This window comes from Lissotriton vulgaris, chromosome 8 (genome assembly GCF_964263255.1).
Source record: "Lissotriton vulgaris chromosome 8, aLisVul1.2, whole genome shotgun sequence".
Taxonomy (NCBI): domain Eukaryota; kingdom Metazoa; phylum Chordata; class Amphibia; order Caudata; family Salamandridae; genus Lissotriton; species Lissotriton vulgaris.
The window spans coordinates 715168074-715184768 of NC_141696.1; the positions used below are offsets into that span (position 1 = coordinate 715168074).

Genomic DNA, 16695 nt, shown 5'->3' on the forward strand with positions numbered 1-16695 from the left:
TTCTATTATGCACAATAAGTTACTACGCTACTGAGTATATTCACAGAATGTTGAGTGTTATATGTGTTTCTGTAGATGAGACTGGGGTTGCAGGGTTGATTTATTGATAGATGGAAGGTCAATGTTGGTGGGATTGGACACACTTCTATGTTGCGATTAAACAACTGATGATTGAACACCGTAACAGGAATTCAGACAACACATATAATCAAACCATGCACAAGATACAATATATTATAGCAGTATTTGGTTGCCTTTATTTCTACTCTGTCATTTCTCAATTGGAACGTTAGAGGTTGTTTTAATCTGTGAAATGAATGTCAGGTCCTGGTTTATTTAGACAGGAATTTAATAGACACAGCATTCCAAAAGGAAACACACTTGCCATGGTCATCAAGTTTTAGCTTAGTCAGCCAAAGTACTTTATTTATTACCGGGCTTTATACTCCACATATACTAGGGTAGTTACCATTCTAGTGAAAAACTGTACACAGTTTCATCATGTACATTCGATGTCAGATTCCACACGTCGTGGAGTGAATTGTCCAAGGCATTCTGGAAGATGAGGATGTCACCTTAATTAACTCATGGTTAGAGTCATCAATAATGCAATTCGACAAGCGTGTTCCATAAAACAATTAGCCCTTATTCTATCTAAATGGAATCAAAAGATAATAGAACACATAAAGAGTTCAAGAAAATAGTGAGATCAAAGGAGCATCAAGTTCAAAATCAAATTAAGTAGTTGAACTCCCCATAAAGAGAAGTGTGTGAAACTCAGCCGAGTCTCAATCTCCAAAAAGCATCAGCATACAATTGCAGTAGCAAACTGTACAAAACAGGCCTCAACAGGGAAATACGGGAAACAGATGCAGAAGTAGATACACCCGCCAAGATTGGAAACATATTTGGTACTGTCACCTCCAAAGTGGCAGGCAACAGTAATATCCACCAGCAGTGACTCACAATGGAAAAGCATATCGCAGATACTAGATAAAGAAGAGCTGAGTGAATGGTGTTCTAAGAGTCCTGAATTAGAAACACACACTAATATAAAATACATAAAAAGTGCAGACACATTGTTGCAGGTAAGATCACTCCAGTCCATTGAGAAGACATCTTTCAATGGTGAGCAGCTTCGTTCTTCCTTTCCCACAGAAAACACATGGAGTTCACAATGTACTATCAAATATGTAACAGACGTCACTAAACAGACCTCACTAAACATTTGTGTATCTGGAACATCTAAACTTAGTTCCCAGGGAAGTTTATTGAATAGTGTATTCTATTATTTATTCAATGTTTCACTGAGTAACAATGAACCACACTAAAGACAGAAAAATTTGCTTGCAGAATTCAAGTTAAGTAATGCTTTCCATATTTCATATGTGTTATTGTTAAAATGTGTGATTCTCTATTCAGCATTATAATACCATGAGATACATAGGAAGTTCAAGCTTGGTACATCAAGAATATGTAACTTAAAGAAAGGAATACGTTTATAAACTCAGAACGTTCTGCAGCTATGGCAAAATCTAAGCAAGTCACGTTAAGGTCAACCTATCAAATCCATTTGTGCATGGTTCAGTGATTTCTAAAGCTTCTGTTTGTTGAAGTGAAAATCTAAAAGCGGACTACCAGTGAATATTGCACATTTCGACATGTCATTTTAAAGTGTGTTTTCAGGTTAATACCCAAGACAAATGATCAATGTTGTTAATTAATTTTATGAACATTTTCTAACTCTAGAACTATCATTAAGTCAAGGAAGAGGATGATCCACCTTTGGTTGTTGCGTATGAGTAATTCCAAAATTCTGTTATTGCTGTGGATCCCTTTATTGATACATTTAGTGCAGTGACACACCCCATTTTGCCGGCGTCCAGTTGACTCCTCCAGCTTTGCAAGCAGTAGAAAATTCTGGACTTTTGGAGACACTAGACAATTTTGGAATTCATATTTCATTCCTGAGTACATATGTCCTTGAGATCAGACTTCTGGTTGCATAGGAAGAAGTGATTGGTTTGATGTGTGTTATATCACATTTTGGTCGCAAACTGTCAAACCACTCCTGTCACACTTAGGTTTGCAACCCGCCAAGTCATATTTGACTATTATTTTTTTAAAACAAGGGTACCCCATAAAGCGAACCTGGGGTAAATATGTACTTTTAAAGAAACAGTGGTTCAAGGGAGGCCTGATAAGGTCCTTAAGAGAATATAGCGAATATTTAATGAACGCTAGGGAGCTAGAGATGTAGGTTCAAGTAGAGTCTTTTATTTATTTACTTTCTTTTTTTATATATATATACAATTCTTTATAATGTTTTTCAGGTGCTCAAGTGAGTGACAAGGTGCAGGACGTGACATAAGTGAACAAAGTGAAAACGAAATGTCACACAACAACAACAAGGCTAAAAACCACAGTGCCTATTTTAAAGAAGCCTGGCGCTGACCCGTCCATCTCAGCCAATTACCGCCCCATTTCCCTGCTGCCCTATTTGGGCAAGGTGCTGGAACGCCATGTCACCGCGGTACTCAGCGCCCATGTGGAGGTCAATGGGGGCCTGGCCTCCCGCCAAGCCGGCTTCCGCCCCAGGCACTCGACCGAATCAGTTGTGGTCTCGGTCCTGGACAACCTCAGGAAGGGTATGGATAATAACAAACACCAGGCGCTGGTGCTCCTCGATCTCTCCGCCGCCTTTGACACGGTGGACCATACCATCTTATTGTCCCGTGTCAAGGCGGCTGGAATTGAGGGCTCAGCCCTGATCTGGCTTTCCTCCTTCCTGAGGACCGCACCCAGGCGGTCCGGCTAGGAGACTTTATGACCACCCCACTCCCTGTCACCTGTGGTGTTCCCCAGGGCTCCTCTCTTTCCCCCTTACTATTCAATCTCTATATCTTTCCTCTCATTTTCGCGCTTCAGCAGCTGGAGGTCACCGTGTACAATTATGCGGATGACCTCCAGCTCATCTTTGATCTCTCCTCCTCTCCCCTCTCTGTCTCTAATTTCCAGTCCACCATGACATTCATCAGGGACTGGATGAACCACAACCATCTCAAATTGAACCCGGATAAAACCGAGTTGGTTCTCACCGGTGGTTCTTCCAGTCCCTGGAACTCTCTCTTCTGGCCCCCCACTCTTGGTCCCTCCCCCACTCCTTCAACCACGGTCAAAACACTGGGTGTTAAAATGAACAACCAGCTCACCCTCCATTCACAAATCAGCTCTGTAGTCTCCTCTTGCTTCCTCACCCTCCGAACCATCCGCACTGTCTCCCGTTTCTTTTCCCCCCAGGCACTTAAGTTGATCATGGCCACACTGGTGATATCGCGGCTGGACTATGCCAACGCCCTTTACAACGGCATCCCAGCATACAGCCTGCGGAGGCTCCAGTTGGTCCAGAACCAGGCGGCCCGGTTGGTCTATGGTCTCCCACGTTATCATTCCACACCCCTCCTCAGGGAGCTTCACTGGCTTCCTGTCAAGGAACGTTCCCTTTTCAAGACCGGCTGCATGGTCTTCCAGGCCCGTCAAGGCACTGCCCCCGCCTTCATTTCCTCGCTAATAAAAGAATACGTCCCCACCAGAGAGCTTCGATCTTCTTCCAAGTCTCTCCTTCAAATTCCACGTTTCAAACGTAAAAAGTGGGGTGGAACACCTTTTCTACCTTGGCTCCCACTTTCTGGAACTCCCTCCCCGATCACCTTCGTTCTGCCACTCATTATCTTTCTTTCCGTAAAGATCTAAAAACGTTCCTTTTCAAACAGGCCTTCCCCGTGTAACTTCCCTTTTTCTCTACGACAGGTCTTATTTTGCCTCAGTTGCCGAACTCTCTACTAGCGCCAAGAAACCGTACGGTGCACGCTACGCTCTATAAATGTTTTAAATTGGAAATTGGAAAACTACATGGCAGAAGCAGAAAGTTAGATCAAGTCCCTGTGCAAATATGCTGTCGCCAGAGGATACGGTGAAGGAGAGAAGCCTAATAAGACACAAGCTAAGTTAATTAAAAAACCATAAGCTTCAGGGGACATACTCATGCTTGAAAAAGACTTGGGAGAACAAATGTATGGACATACGGAAATACTCTGAATTCTCTAGCTTCAACTCTAATCTATACATCTTGTTTACACTACAATCAAAGCAAGCAATCCAAACCTACAGATTGACCTAGAATGGTTAGAGAATGAACGCTGTGAACACCTATTGACTTCAATCACGCTGCAGGAGATAAGCGCGGAAAATGTGGACAAACAGGAGAATTTTGTAAAGCCTACTCATCCTGCCTTGCAGGAGGTCTCTCCCAAACCTTTAGTTATTACCAAACTAAAACCAGAAAAATCTCCAACATGCTGCGACTCCTATTGCCCGCTCTTATTCATCCATGTTAACAATACGATATTAGCAAAGGTGTTGGCCAATAGGCTGCTACCGCTTATGCCAGGCGTGGTCCTCCAAGATCAATCTGGCTATTTCTGAAACATTTCATATAACCTCTGCTAGTTCCTTTCTGCTACGTATCAGATGAGACAGATGTCAAAGTGGAGGAAATATTCCTGGATGATTCTAAAGGATTTGGCGTGAAAGAACGGTCGTTTGTCTTTGGTGCAGTGGAACAAATGGGGCAGTGACTGGAGTATCAAAACTGGACTAAATTGTAATATGCACAATGCATAGCTCATTTAGGAGTAAATGGACCATATTACCATGAACTGGTCATTTCTAGGAATACCAGACAGGGTTTCGCTTTATTTCCTCTAATTTTTGCCCTTTATAGAACAGAAAATAAAAAAGTTACAACGCGGACAACAGAAAGAAGTAGGGAAGAAATCTGAAGGAATAAGTAAGAAATAAAAAAGAACAATTGAAGAATAAGGTACTATATGAAAGAGGTTGCGATAGGAGCAAGGAAGGTGTAAGGAGAAGAGAAAGTGAAAGTAAAAAGGAATAGGTGAAGATTTGGAAGAGGAATGTAGGAAAGCGGGTGGAAGGGGAATCATCTAAATCAACACGATAAAAACTAAGAAGATTTATACAAAAATGATCAAAATCACTGCAGCTTCCACTAATGGTGAGTCACAACTCGAGAGAAGAGCATCGTCAATCTAAACGCAGCCAACAAACTCATCTGCATCACACAACAAACAGGAGCCTCTGATATAGTAAGAATGTGAATAAACCCAGTAAATTCTAATCCCATGTAAAAACAATAGTGCTAGTCTACCACAAAAGAGACTGACTTGCGCCCCGTTTCAGATTTTGTGTGGGGTGCAAACTGCACACTGCTCCAGGGTTTTGTCTGAAAAATTCCTAATCCGTGGTAAAATATGCACATCACAACCATGCAGAAAGTTGAACACCGCATGATTTTAATTGTCGTCGATGACCATACATGCATGTTTCTTCACATTCACACACTAAAAGCAAATTCACATTTACACACTGGGAGCACGTAATTGGAAGTAAAGACTGCCTGAGGAAATATTGTTAATCAAATTGTGAAATATTGTTAAAGCAAGGTCCTTGGGGCCTGATAACTGCTCTTCATTGGAAAGTAGAGTGGGATGGGCAATAGAACCGCAGTGGGCTGCAGGTTTTTACTAGCCACTACCTCAGATTGGAAAATTCTGCTGGCTTCGCCCACCATAATCTTTTAGTGGCAGGTTTAATAAATAGCCTTAATAACTAAATGTGCTGGCTTCCAATCCTGCTACCATTCAAGAAGTCAATATTCACCATCTTTGGAAACAAATTGTGTTTTTCTGAGCTTTTACTAAAAGCATGTATTTTTATGGCGATGTGAATAAGTGATGTACAGTAATTGCTAACAATATGCAAACACCAGCTGCCCTTCTGCGATCATGGCCCTCGTTTATTTCTGTGGCGGACTGCTGCACCCCACCGATTATCCGGTAATTACTGCCACTTGCTGCAGTACATGTGTATTTAGCGGATTATAATGGCCGTGCCTCGTGCACAGCCCGACGCCACCAGACCTGCGTCCAGAACGTCAGGTGCGTCAGCACAAACCGCGCGGGAAGAAACACCTGCACAAGGCTTGGCGCGCGCTCGAGCGAGGGCAGAGCAGGGTGTGGTATGATTACATTCACCACTAGGCAAGGCTACAAAACACGTTTCAATGAGTCACAGGGCCACTACTCCTATTCAAGTCCCTGCCACGAAGGTATTCTACAAATGTGTCTACGTTCAGAAAAGGAGTTTCCTTTATGCCATTTACCCTTTGTTTCCGTTCATTTCACACCCACACCTCTCCTTGAGCACACGTATCCAAAGTAATTACCAAGTGAACAGGCTCATCGACTAACTTTTGAACTCTCTAACTAACACTTCATTGGTAAGGAAATATGTTCTGTTCTAAACATTAACATTTATAAGTTTCCAAGGGAGGGACTACTAGAATCACCTCTGAATACAATACAGTAAATGCACAAAATACCTTACCCTACACTAACATTTGTCCTCCAATACAACCAAGTTAGACAACTGACACAGTACTTTAAGCATCGCTCTCTTTTCCTACTACTTTCTTGTCCTTCTCTCTCATTGGGTCGCTCTTTGTTCGCTCTCCCCCACCCCCCACCTTACCCCATTTCCCCATCTTTGCTCATAAACAATAATGCTTCTATTCATGCAACTGTGCTACAGTTAGTTTTCTGCTCATGTACTATGCATGTATTCTGCTCTGTATACGGAAAGTATCCCACAGATTTAGGGCCCAAGTCGGCGTACTACGCGGGTGGACGGCATCCCCCCACTTATTTTACAGGGTGTACGCCGTCCCCCCTGCTCAAAAGCTGGACTTTCTAAGATGGCGATGTTACTTGCCCGCACGGCCTGCCCTAACTTTCTTAGATTTTGTTGACTCACTTACCTGTCCATCTCCAAACTTCAGGGCTGGCTGTCAATCTTGAGTAGCGCACGAATGCGCTACCTATCAAAGTTCTGCTTTGCCCTTTGAACCTGCCCCCATCGCCTTGTAACCTTGCCGGGAACGCACCAGTGGACGCTGTGACCTGTGACCAATCAGTGGCCATAGCAGTTGTCACGGGATTGACGTGTGCGCAACTCGGCAGACCCGCCCTGTGGTGCTATGCCCTTTATTTATCAGGCTCTCCTACTCTGGCTCCTTTCCTTTTTTTGTGAGTCAGTCACCTGATCCAGAAATACAGGGCCGGCTTTAACGCTGGTGGCGCCCTGTGCGACAATATTTGTTGGCACCCCACACAGACTCCCTCACTACTACCATTTAACAGTGCCCCCTTAAGTCTCTATAACAATTCTCTCTCAGATGTATATAATTAGTTGTATAGCGCCACCTATACCAGTGTGGGGTGTTGGAGCACTTTACTTCGCGCACACATTACACAGAAACAATCAATCATATGTGTGTAAATCAGTGTATAGGAAATGTCACATAAGCCAGAAGAATACATGATGAGTCACATGTCATCCATACTGGTCCACAGTATAGTTTAAGAGTGCTTGGTCTGGAAAAGCAAAAACTCAGAATTTAAAACATATCCCCATTGGTTGGGGGTTAAATTTAATTACAAGGATTTTATTTGTAACCAAAATGAACCCGTTTTGAAATATTAGAATAAGGAAAGACGGAGGAATACATCACAATGCTCTAATCTATACCTTGCAGTTTGCATGCAGCTCTTTGTTGACAGTTATTAGCTCACTGTTCTGTTAGGATTTTAACAACTACACAGCTAGTTACAAAAGGATCTCTATGACAAAAGCCCTGACCTATTTAAACTATTTGTACTTTGTGATCTGCATGGTACACATTCTTTGCAGCAGGCACATTAACCCTCTGTGCTACCATAAAATGAGTTAAAATTTTCACTTGACAAAACTCTTTCTCCAGGAAAAACATTAATCACTGTTATCTTGACATGTTTATTTTTGTATGAAATTTGCGGAGTCCAGCAATGCAGCAGCAGGTGCTTTTAAAACCATGAAATACACGACCCCCCCTGGAGGAGTCAGCATCAGGTGCGGTGGCACCAGTCGCACTGCCCTAGAGTCGTGTCTCGCCCTCCCACTCGACAAGACCACTTCGTTTCCTGGCCTTGCCTGCAGTCTGACCTGCCTGTGAGTGAAGGAGTCAAAATGTGCTTCTGGCATCGTAAAAATTTTTCGGCTTGGCGACGGTCGGTTGAAGTCGATCACAAGGTAAGGGTAATCAGACACATGATTAATATCCATTGTACTGCCGTTCATAGTGGATGGATCATGTAGTGTTGATGTGATACAGAAAGGCTTAAAAAATTAACAGTTTTGTCTTCCTCCTTGGTATTTGGGAAGTAAAAACCCTTCAGGTCTTATATGCCTGCTGATTCTTTAGAAAGTAGAAACCCTCTGTGCTGAAGAACATGCTGGGTCTATAGGGTGTAGGAACACTGACCTGGGAATCCTTGAGCAATTGTGATCTCACTATGAACAATATTTGGTTACGTATGTATGGCCAGCTACACAAAAGCCCTGACTGAGCACCGTAGTGAACCTTTAATGGTGCTAAAAAGAAGTGCTCCTAAAACAAATGAACTGTATCGATTTTAGGGTTTGTAGTGGAACATTAGCAAGGCTATCTTACAGTGGGGCTTACTAACAACGGTTGTTTTGTTTGTTTTGGAGAGACTTTCCCCAGAAGTACATAAATTGGTACATTTTATTATATAGCACTCAGGATTAAAATGGGATATTTACGTTGCTAGAAAAGTTTGTTGTCTTTACTCCTCCCATGTAGGAATGTCATATTTGTACTGCTTGACTGAAAGTTTTACTCCTGTACTTAGTGAAGGTTTGCAAAGGTGTTAGATCTGAAATTGATTTACAATGTCCAACTCGTCCATCCACATGCAAACAGTGTTTCTTTTCAGATTCAGTCATTAGGGAAAGTTTCACTTGCAAACTGCCCTTTTACCCGGGGCTCCGACACTCATTGTCTCGGTTATTTACCTGCTCTCTATGTATGTCTACATACTCGTCTCGGTTCTTTACCCGCTCTCTATGTATTATTATTATTATTATTATTATATTCTTATATAGCGCCAGATTCGACCCCCGAAGGGGTATCTCCGCGCTTGCCTTGGGAACCCGTCCTGGCTTTTCCCTGTGAGATAGCCCCTACAGGGCATCCCCAAGGTGAAAGCCAGGCATCCCGCCGCGGGGGGCCGTTGTGGAGATTAAGCAAGCTTAATGCCCAGAGTTGCAGAGTGTGAACCCATGATTAGGTCAGGCACCGAAGCGAGAATTATCGAGTCCATGGACATTTGAGCTCAAGACCCTGCCGCGTCGGGAATTGAACCCTGGTCCCGGGTCTGACCTCTGCTTCAGGGTCTGCCTGCTCTAACCAGTGAGCCACACTTCGCTACATACACGTCTCGGTTCTTTACCCGCTCTCTATGTATGTCTACATACACGTCTCGGTTCTTAGCCTGCTCTCTATGTATGTGCAAGAGCAGGGCAGAACATGATTAAGTACAGGTGAATGGCAGTTCTCGATATCACAAGGCAGTACACTAAAATAAGTTACTTACACAGGTGCCCTTTTATTAACAGGGCCTTCAGTTTTCAAAGCTACGATTGTAAAAACTATAATAAAGTAATAATGGGCAAAGGGTTGAATTTCTTAACAGTTCATGCTCAGAGTGGCGAACTGAACCCAAAAGTCCCATTAGCAGTAGGGGAAACGTTCGTCCAGAGAGCTATTAAAGCGACTGACTAGTGCTTTTCAGAGAGGGCAGGCGTCATTTTAGCGCACGAGAAGGGAGGGAAATACGGAAGGGCAGGGGAGAAATGAGCAAGACCGGGATTCGCAAGCTAAAGCACACAGGAGAGAGAGCAACACAGAGTGGAGGGGTGTTCAGAAGGTGAAGAAAGCACATGATGGAAAAAGCAACACAAATCTTAAGAGTAAGATGTGTGGTCAGTACTTGTGTCTCGACTTCCCAGTCTTGTTCAACCCTTCCAAGAAGCATACATACTTTACCATCACTTTTAATTGGCTGGCTTTTAGAAAGTTATATTTTCCTTGCTTGAAGCGTGTGTAGGCTAATCAGTATTTGCTGTCCTATTTCTCACAACTATAGATTGCTTTTGAATGTGTGAACATGGTATGAAACACAACTTTTTATTTCAGGTGTTTTGCAGCAGTTTCAAAATATTGTAGAGCTTCTCATTGCTGAATAGGGTGCAATGACTGATGTCTATTGCTTTGCACTTAGTAGCTTGGTTTTTACAACGCACAAACTCTGCTTTTGTTCATGGTGCCATGTTTTAGTATGCCTCGCTTACAGCCCTTAATGGCTTGACTAATGTAGTTGTACACCAAACTTTATCCACATTTGGGCTGTTAATTCCTCCGTACATGGACCTTAAGATTTAGCAGCTTCACTTGCTAAATCTTGCACTACGTGCAAATGATAGATCTGCTGCACATGTGATGTTACTTCCTGTTGTGATGCTATGAAGAACAAGGGAACCCAAATAAGGTTGGTCAGGGACCTTGGGTAATCAATTATTTCTAAAGACAATGGTCCCAAGAAAAGGATTAATGAGAGCAAACAATAAATATAGACCCACTCAGTACTATATTTCACAGCTGTCCAGTCGGACTGGAGTTTTTAATATATAGTTGCTTAAATATACTCAAAATTCAGCAAGAAACAAATAAAGTGGGACACAAGCCTGTATCCAACTTAGTGGGAAGGACGTACAACATGAACCAAAAAGGTTCAGGTAGAGTAAATTGTTTGTATGAGACACATTTTGGTAGGACAAACAAATTATAGTGGAGACACCATTACACATAATAAGTATTAAATAAAGAGGTGTATATGGCGTAAAACAGGTCGACTGCATTTCGATCCTTACAAAAGATGTAGGATCATCTTCAGGACATTAACAATAGAGTGCCTGTATACATTTTGCCTGTAATAAATAAAACCGTAGGATGAAAAAAGAAAAAGAGACATATGAAAGTTAGCAGGGGCAGAAAACAATTTGAAAACAACTTGGGTGCGGGTGAGGGCAGTGTATGTCAGACCAACGTAAGAGAATCGCACATGAGTACAATGATACCGGAGAAGTGAGCAGAATGTATAAAATTGCTAAGCAAGAGTAAAAGAATTACGTAATAACTAGCAATGTTTGCTAAAAGTCATAGTCATACGCGTGTGGTGATTAAATGCGCAATACTGTAGAGAGCTTGGTGAGTGGTAAAAAACCCGCAAAACTAGCGGAGTGCCAGTAAAGCGCCGGTGTTGAAAGCAAAATGGGCGTGGGATTACGTAAGAGAAACAAGGAATATCTAAAAAGTGGCAAACGCATGCACAGGTGAAAACCGTGCCAATGGGTTGAGTGCTTGAGGCCAGCTAGCAAAAGATAGTTAAAGTAATACCTAGAACCAGGTCAGAGTGACTTGGAGGAGGTTAGTTTCAAACAAAAAAAAGAGTAGAAGTCCTGGTCAAGTACAAGGAGAGTAAAGGATGCAAACAGCCGCGGTCTGTGCAGTTGTATGCTGGGTCAGAGTCGACCTACATGAAAAATGACAAGTGATGTGGATCTAAGAGAAGATCATAGAGATTGGCCGAAAGAGGAAAGGAGCTTACCTAATAAAGGCTGTAACAGCTTACGGGAGGCGTTTGAAATGTTCGTGCATTGGAGCAGTCTCGAAATCAGAGTGGCCTAAATGAAGGAGAGTGACCAATTAAGAAGGCTGAGATCAAGGTGGGCTGGACAGTATTGATTGCAGGCGCAACAAGACTTACTGTGAGGAAGTAACCGGTTTGGACGACAATCGTACCTTACCGTGGACTAACAATGGACTGCAACACCCACGATCCTTTACTGTTTCTTCTCAGGAAAGCAAGAACGCCGAGTACCGTAACCCGGAAGGGGAGGAGCATCAACCCGGAGGTGATACGGCAGAACGAATCACAGAACGCCATAAAAAGACACGGGTGGAAACAATCGGCCTCCACGTTGAAGACGGAGAAAGGAGTACCGAGGAGGTGACCGAGGACGCGGGACCCGAGGAGACCCAGTTCAGCCCCGAACAGGACGTCGAAGACGACAGCTGGTGCGAGGACTGGTGGTGTCCGGTGGATGCTGGAGAGCGGCCGTGACTCTAGGAAGAGTTACGGCAGGGTTGGTGAGTGATACCGACTCAAGGGAAATTGTATTGGGAAGCGGGTGGAAGAAGACACGGGGAGGGAAATTGAGTGTTTATGACCGTTGCTAGTTAAGGGCACTATTCAATTGGGTAAAGCCAAATCACGAGTACCCGTACGGGGTAGTTTAAAGTTCTTGATAATACGGTTAATCCTGACAGCTCTACTTCTTTTTGACACGGTACACGTTTGTCGAGTCTTGCCCTAAACTCTGCGACTGATCGTATTTATGAGCACTCAGTACCTGCCTAGGCACAGTATAGCTTCCGCCAATATCCTGAACTTCCCTTATCACTATTTGTTCCCACTTTCCCTTTCCCCACACGTTACCCTATCAGGTTTCTTTTTGTCCCTAGTCACGAAAGGTGTGGTGACGGTATTACTGCTGTCTCATAATCTTACTTTAGAGTTCTCAGGATACCCTCCTTTATCTCCCTTCTCTTATGAGCCACCGGGGCAAACCGCCACGTCCTGAAGACCTGACGAAAACCGCCCGAGCCCTTTCATCGCCGGAGACCTCCCCGGGGACCTCAGAGGAAGAAGAAGACGACAAGTTCGAAGATTCCCTACCTACACCCGTCACCTCATCTGTTGTATTCAATAAACCGGTTTCCTTTAAACCACCACTACCGCCTCCACGCCTGTTTATCAGACCCGCCCTCTTACACTTACCTATTGCAGTGCGTTGCTGTATATCAGGGACTTCAAGCAGCACCTCTGACCCGCAATGCGATCTCTAGTGACAAGGAATGGGGTCGAGGCCAATCTAAACAAAGGTTTGTGGAGATTTAGTATTTAGGTAGTAAGGAGGTGAGGCAAGGGGAATTGGGTGCAGGGTGTGGTTACCTGTGAACAACCTCTGTTACAGCATGTCTTGCCTATCGAGATCGGGGATATGAAGGAACGAGTTGCCGGTGAGGAGGCAGTTTGAATGGGCAGGGAGCTAATTGGTTGATGAGGTCATGTGACAGAATCAAGAAAATAAAGAAAATAAAGGACAGACAAGTTACGTAATGGAGGCAGCCATTTTGTAGTGGTGAATGATAGAAGGAACTAGTATAGCGTGAATGTTAAGGAAGTGATAATTATGCTTAGATTTATGCAAGACACTACACAGAAGAGTCAGAAAGAGATGTAAGAAAGATAGAGGAAAAATAATTAACCACCAGCTGGTTTACAGGAAAATTACTGATATTGTACAGGGAGTTTGGAGTTATCAGAGAGAGGTAACAGACCGGCACAGTAAGACAGGTTAAATTGAACGTAGTCCAATCCTCAAGACGATTGAGGCCAGTGTGTATGCTGCCAGTTTGTAAAATCCACTTGTGTTCCTCCTTGTTGAGGAGCTGTGAGAGATCCGCGCCTCTTGGTGGTGGCTTGATCACACCGACGATGGTCGAAAGGATGTCGTCCTCTGTATAGCTTGATGCCAGAAAATGTTCCACAAGGGGGGCATTTGGTGTTCTGCAACGTAATCGGCTGCAATGTTGGCAGATCCTTATTCATGCTCTCTGTGTGGTTTGGCCAATATAGATTTTATTGCAGGGACATAGAATTGCACATATAACATTGCAAGTGTTGCCGTTCGAAAAATCTTTCAATCCAATTTTGATTTTGCCAAAGACAAAATTGTTTGCATTCAATAGTAAATTTGCATGCCATTCAATTCCCACACTTGACATGTCCAGTGAGTGGGGCCAATATCCAGTGGTCATTGAGTGTACTTGTGCGTGTTGAAGTTGGCAAGGCTTCTCTGACCAAATGGTGCTTTATGTTTATGTTCTTTTTAAATGCAAACAATGGGCGTTCCAGTTTCAATATGCCTGCATTGATGACCTCCCAATGTCTAAGAATGCTTTTACGTATGGTATGTGAAACAGGGGAGAAGGTTGTAACGCATACTATGCGGTTCTGTGAGTGTTTGGCTTTGGGTTCTAGGAGACAATCCCTTGGGCAATACCAGGCTCTTTTCAGGGAGCTTCAAACTAATCTGCGAGGGTAACCTCTTGGTGTCAATCTTTTACTTAGGACTTTGGCGTCACTGAAGTAATCCTCTTTCAGTGTACAGTTCCTTCTAATGCATAGGAGCTGTGAGTAGGGTAGTGAGTCTCTGAGAGCATGTTGGTGATTGCTGTCATATCTCAGGAGCGCGTTACATTCGGTGGGTTTCCTGAACAGACTTGTGATTAGTATACCTTCCTTATGTTGGATGATGAGGTCAAGGAATGGAATTGTGGTCTTGCTGTGTGACAGTGTGAAATTGAGCCCCTCACAGTTATTGTTTAGCCAATGAAGGAATTGTTTCATAGTAGTCTCAGGAGTCTTGCCAGGTCATACAAATATTGTCAATGTATGTATCTCTTCCGCACTGAAATGGCAGTGGGGAAAGAATTCAATGGAGACAGAATCGATCTGGTCTCAAGTGAGTCCATATAAAGTATGGCCAGGTTGGGGGCAAAAACGGGCCCCATTGATGTCCCTTTAGTTTGCTGGTAATATTGGCCATCGAAGAGGAAGAAATTCCTTGTGAGGCAAATTTCCAATAGTTGTAATATAAAGATGGTGGGTACCGCATGAGGGCAGGGACGTGTATTGAGGATTTGTTCAATGAACTGTAAGGAATCATTTTGAGGTATGTTTGTGTAAAGCGACTCTACATCAAGAGTGCATAGAGTGTCAGAGGCTGTATAAAATGGGTAATTTGCAACAAAATTGATCATTGCCCTGCTATCACGGATATACTATTCAGTTATCGCAGTGGTTCCCAAACTTTTTTGACCCATGGCTCCCTTGACCGGGTTGGCTGTTGGCCGTGGCTCCCCAGCAGCGCACTGTGCTAGGCACGGATTTTTGGCTTGAGTGTTTTAGGCCACGCCCTTTGTTGCATCGGCCACGCCCCTTTGAGACCCCCCCCCGGGTTTTTTCATCCCACTTGGGGCCCTGCATTTGCATGGATGTAGGAGTGCTTCACCCGTCGTGCTGCTAGCTGCATGGGTTTGTGTATTGAAAAGCGCTGCTGGAGTGATGTGATTTTGCTGAAGTTGCTATTTTGCAGGATTGGGGATGAGCTGCATGGTTCGCCATCTGCTGCATAGCCTGCAGATGTTGACGGAGGGGTTATTTCTAGCTCAGACAGATCATGGGGTACTGGGGATGTGGCGATGTGTGTTCCCACGTGTGGAGAGACACTTGTCAGAGGTCTTTCGGTGGCTTGTTTGTGTATTTGGCTGTTTGGCTGGTGGTTTTGAGGTGGAATGTTTGTCCAGACAGAATTGGTATGTGTAGAATGACAGGGTTATGGGGTATGCTGTTGATTTTTTGGAAGTGGTTCTGGTTGCATGGTGAGGCGGCGCCTCTTGGAGATTATTCCCAGTTGCACTTGTTTGGCAGCGCCCCTTCTAGAGATTGCATCCTCATCCTTTTTGGGCCTGCATGGACCCGGGGTTCCTGTGCCTATGGGGGCGGCGAAGGTTCTGTCGACTAGATGTTTTTGGCAGGCATGGGCGTAGCGCAGGAGTGCGTGTTCTCGGGGTCGGGCTCCCGGGAGAGACTGTCTGAGCCCTGCGGCGATTGATTTGCAAACACCACGGAGGGCCAGATTGTGGCGAGGGGGTTTGTTTGGTTCGAGAGAAGAGTCTATTGTATAGCATGGGAAAGCAGGGCATGTTCCATGGGCTGGGATTTGCTGGGACTGCAGCCGGTGACGGAGGGGATGGGGGGGGTACAGCTGCCTAGTCCGGTCGGGTGCTCTCGAAGAGTGTGTGTGGTGGGGGTGAGCTTGTCGCAGCCTGTGATTGCAGGAATGGGGGCGGGAGGTGGAGAGAGGGTGCTCTGCGCCAATGTCTTGAAGCACGTGCGATGCGTATTGAAGGTGGCATTTCTTTCAAGCTCTCCCACATCCTGCGTGGCGCCACAGCACCCTTGGCTTCTCATCACGGCGCACCTGGGTGCCGCGGCGCACACTTTGGGAACCACTGAGTTATCGGAATGAATTGGCAGAGGAGTTCTAAAATAGAGCCATAGCCCGAAACTATGGAGCGGCCGGGTGGGTTATCTTGATTTTTGTGTATTGTGGGTAAAGTATAGATTACCGGTGTACGGGGTGACTTGGTATTGAGAAACTGATGCTCAAGTTCACTCAGAAATCCTTGTTCTAAACCCTCATCAGTCACATGAAGGGTCATGCTTTGGAGTTCTTTGGTGGGGTTAGGCAATTTACAATAGTGGTCTGTGTTTGCCAATTGTCTGTGTATTTCACTTTTCTATATGCATATTTCTTGAAGAACTATTCCACCCCCCTTGTCAGCTGGTTTGTTGACCACAGTCTCATTAGATGTTAATGTGGTCAGTGCTGCTTTCTCTTCCAATGAGATATTATATGGAGTGAAGCGGCATAAAGTTTCGATTTTTGCAACATCCTGGAGTACCATTTTTTCGAATGTAAGTATCTCAGCAGGAACCATGTTTGAGAAGGGTGAAAAAGTGG

At 44.2% G+C, this 16695-nt stretch overlaps 1 protein-coding gene across 2 annotated transcripts in view; it reads right to left on the reverse strand.

Moving 5' to 3' along the window:
* The window catches only part of SH3KBP1 (SH3 domain containing kinase binding protein 1), a 1359457-nt gene that overhangs the window by 555707 nt on the left and 787055 nt on the right, over positions 1 to 16695 (reverse strand). The window lies entirely within an intron of this gene.